Here is a 4,498-nt window from a genome sequence, read left to right as displayed (position 1 = left end):
AAAGGCGGGATCCTAAAATGATGGCAATACAAGAAACAAAAGATTTAAATATTTTTTCACTTGAAGAACTTATCGGTTCATTGATGACATATGAAATGGTGTACAATGTACATGATGAACATGATGAACAAAACAACCTTCCAAAGAACAGGAAGGATTTTGGACATAGAACATTTGAAGACCACTCGAGCATAAGCTTAAGTGATGGTGAACTTAAACTACAAATGAAACAAAAATTAAAAAACAAAAAGAATAGAACTACTTGCTTTGAACGCAAGAAGAAGAACACAAAGTGAGATGAATCGAGCTCCTCCAAAGACGAGAAGAAAATCAAGAAAGGCGAGGTGGCAAACTACGCCTTAACGACATTCAACGATGAGGTAATCAAAACCCCCTTAATTTATTTTAAAATAACTTGATGTTTTCCATGTTGCATTTTCTTTTTTTTTTTAGAATAATTATTTTTCTTAAAAATTACATATTAAAAAAAATTTAAAAATGCAAGAATATAATCATGCTCATAATTTGAAAATAATAATGAAAATTACATGTTTCATGTTAATGAAATAAAATGTTAGATTTAAATCTAATGATCATATGTATGTTTCTCTTAAGAAGAAAAAATGTGTATCTTGATTATTTCCGATTTTGATTAAAACCATGCTTAATGTCTTAATGAAAATATTAAGAAGTTTAATATCATACTATATGTGATTAAGAAGTAATAATGTGTATTACATTGATTTCCATTGTTATTTCTCGATTTTGATTAAATAAAATCATGTTTGATTTGAAGAAATGCATAATGATGTAATATTAAATATTTTGATTGATAATTTTATGCATGAGATTTTAAGCTACATGATGATAAGCATGTGTTATTTTCATAAGTGTATTTGAAAAACTATGGCAAAAATATGCCCGAATGCATGAACTTGTTAAGATTATTTTTCGGACCTTCTTGATTCAATGATCAAATCACTTAATTGCCATGATGATTTTACACTATTACATGCCTTAATAACATGTTGGAAATTATGTGTTTTGAATATACAAATTTTCATGATCATGAGCATGTTTTATCTTCATGATTGTGTTTGAAAATCTATAGCAAAACCATGTCTGAATGCATGAAAGTGTTAAATATTTTGAGAATCTATTGATCTTGATGGTTTTATGACAAAATTTATTTTTCAATCCTAAAGTTAGTGCATGTTTTTATTTAACATAAATGAAAAAGTATGCTAATATGAAATCAATCACTTAAAATGAAATACTTAAAAGAGAGAAAAATATATTATCAATGAAATCATGAATCTACTTATGTTATGAATTTTGTGAACCATAAAAATGATTTTGATGATTTGAATTTAAGATGAGTTTTATCAAAATCATGTTCTCGATTTCTTGGAATAACATGAGATTACCTTTGATGATCATTTTGATTATTATGATTCATGGAATTTTGGATTCATAACTTGGTTTTACATTTGTTTATGAGATGGTTGAAATCTTTGTACTTTGAATTATTCCCTTCTCCTTTTAAATTTTGAATTTATGCATGTTATATGTCAAACATTTGAAACAATGTTTTGGTATCATGTATATCTAAGAAATGTTGATTTGACAAATTGAATGAGTTGAAAATGAATGATGATTTTTCTCTTGAATACAACTTGTGATATTTTTTTATATAAATCATCATTTTGATTTCTCGACATTCGATACATGAGATTTTATTATAAATCAAAATTTCTCATTAATCGATCTCCTACTAGTCTACTTAATATTTTCATAAGAGGAGATTTTCTAAATGAATCATGATTTTTCCTTGTGAGTTCTTGGATTTATTACTTGATTTCTTTTAAAACAAGATCTCTTCTTTGTACTCCTATGATTTTTATTGATATTTTATTTAAAGAATATATTTACTATATGAATTATGTCTTTTGGTATTCAAATGATTTTATCCTTCATGACATGATTTCTTTGTATTTATGGCTTGCATGGCTTGAAATGTTTTGGTATGATGCATGCAATGATGAAATATTCATGAAGTTAAAATGATGTTGCATATGATGTGTATCATGAATGCTTTAAATGATGAATGTTTGATATCATGATCAACATGTTGATAAATGCTTAAAAATTTTAATGGTTGAGTATCATGTATGATATGCCTATTAATGATGATTGATTTATTTTTCGGTATCGTGCATAAAAAATAAGGTTTTTGAAATTGTGTATGTTTTAATTTGAATATATAATGATGCACAAATAAGATTGATACTTACCTTTGTCATAATATGAAAATTGATATAAGGGTCTTCCCTTCTTTTTGACAATGACAAAGGGGGAGCAAGAATTTCTAGCGTGGACATCATGAAAAGAGGCAAACTAACTAGCTTTCATAATTCAAGATGAAAGCAAAAATTACACTTCTCAAAAGAGAAGATGCAAATGTAATATTTGCCAAATTGTTTGCTTGCCTCATGTAAAACATTATCTCTTGCTAGTTTGGCATTTTGCTAGCTTGCACTTTGCAAAGAAAGCAAAATAGGCACTTCTCAAAAGAGAAGAAAGAGCTTGTTATCTTGAACATCACAAGCTTGCCTATCTTAAGAAACAAAAATTACAAAAGTGCTATCTTGCCTATCTCAAGAAGCAAAACTTGCAACTTGCACATTGCAATAGGAAGCAAGAATCATAAGCTTACACAAGAAAGCTATCTTACATTTGCTTTCGAAATTTTTGCTAGCTTGTATATTATGAAACTTACATATCGTAAAAATTGCTAGCTTGTAGTCTAAAGAGAAGCAAAAAGTTGCTATCTCAAAAGAAACAAATGTGCTATCTTACCTATCTCAAGAGGCAAAAATGCTAACTTGCACATCTAGCAAAACTTGATAAATTTGCATATTTCAAGAAGCAAGAGTTGCTTTCTTGAACATCTCAAAACTGCTAGCTTGCATGTTCTAAAATATTATAAAATTTGCTAGCTTGATGTTGTGGAACTTGCTATCTTACTACCTTGCATATCTATGATGATAGCAAAATTGCATGATGATACTATGTTTTTCATGCAATGAGTTGAACCTATATAACAAACACTTTTGTGGTACTTCTCCTTTTTGTTGATGACAAAGGGGGAGAAGTATGATGTTATGCATAAGTCTATGCATAAGTTCATGATGGCGTGTTGCAAGTATTCATGATGAATATTGCAATGACTTGAATTCAGTTTAAATTCAAGGTTCTATCAATATGGCATATTGATAGGGGGAGTTTGTTTAAACTCCGGGAGTTAAGTTTAACTCCATCATCAATTGGTTGTCATCATCAAAAAGGGGGAGATTGTTGAATCTCGTATTTTGATGATAAAACCAATTGATAATTGTGTTTATGTTTTAATCTGCATTTTGAGTGACGTGGGATGCTTCGATCAGGATGAGACAATTAAACCAGGAAAAATCATGTTGTGCCGAAGGAACATGTCAGAAGATTGGACGTCGGGCCGATGGATCGGTCGACGTATCGATAGAAGGCTTCGGGCCGTGGACTCGGGCATCGGGCCAAGAAGAGCAGGTATTGTGCCAAGGATATCGGAGTTACGGAGTCAACTGGCCGATTGGGCAATAGGCCGCAGGAGAGGAGGATGCGCCGAAGAATCGGACAAAGCATCGAGGGACCAATGACATGCCGGACAACTTGGTTAATTGCTTAGGATTAATTGTCTCGATCGAAGTTTTGTTTTGCATGTGCAGGATTAACTACGACGAAAGTAAGACATGCAGCAGGAGTTGCGCTGGAGTCAAGACTATGATCACATTGGGAGTTCGAGAGTTCGACGGAAGTCCGGGCGGTCGTCGGAGGTTCTACGGGAACAAATCCGAGAAGTCCAGGAGCTTGCCAAAAGAAGCTCGTCGGAACTCGCCAAGTGGATTGTCGCAAGTCTAGGAGTTTGCCGGAAGTCCGCAGGAGCATCACTAAGGGTTCATCGGATGATCGACGGAAGTTCGGCGGAAGCTCGCCGGAAGAAGTGATTGACGCACCGGAGCAAGTTGCAATAAATATCTTAAGAAATTCGTAGTTAGCACGATGATTAAGTTAGAAATGGGAGGTGATCCCATAAACTTAATCTTATGGCAATTGGGCCCTTGAAAGACCCAAATTGGGCCGAATAGATAAGCCCATTCGGACCCAGATTACTTGGCCAGAGGTGGAACCGCCTAGGTCGGCAGTGGCACCGCCCAGGGCTCAATCTCCAAGCTCTGGCTGGGCGGTGCAACCGCCTCTGACAAAGGTGCAACCGCCTGAGCTCGGTCTCCGAGCTCTGGCAGGAGGTGTAACCTGTCAAGCCCCTCAAAATATCCATGATATTAAAAATTCAAGAAAACAAATCAATCCAGGATCCAAACTAACATTTGAGGTCACTAAGAAAACATTCAGATCAAAATTTCACCTCTATAATCTACAAATTTATAATAGATACTTACAT

The sequence above is a fragment of the Musa acuminata genome, chromosome BXJ3-1 (assembly GCF_036884655.1).
Source record: "Musa acuminata AAA Group cultivar baxijiao chromosome BXJ3-1, Cavendish_Baxijiao_AAA, whole genome shotgun sequence".
Classification (NCBI taxonomy): domain Eukaryota; kingdom Viridiplantae; phylum Streptophyta; class Magnoliopsida; order Zingiberales; family Musaceae; genus Musa; species Musa acuminata.
This window is presented reverse-complemented; position numbering follows the sequence as displayed.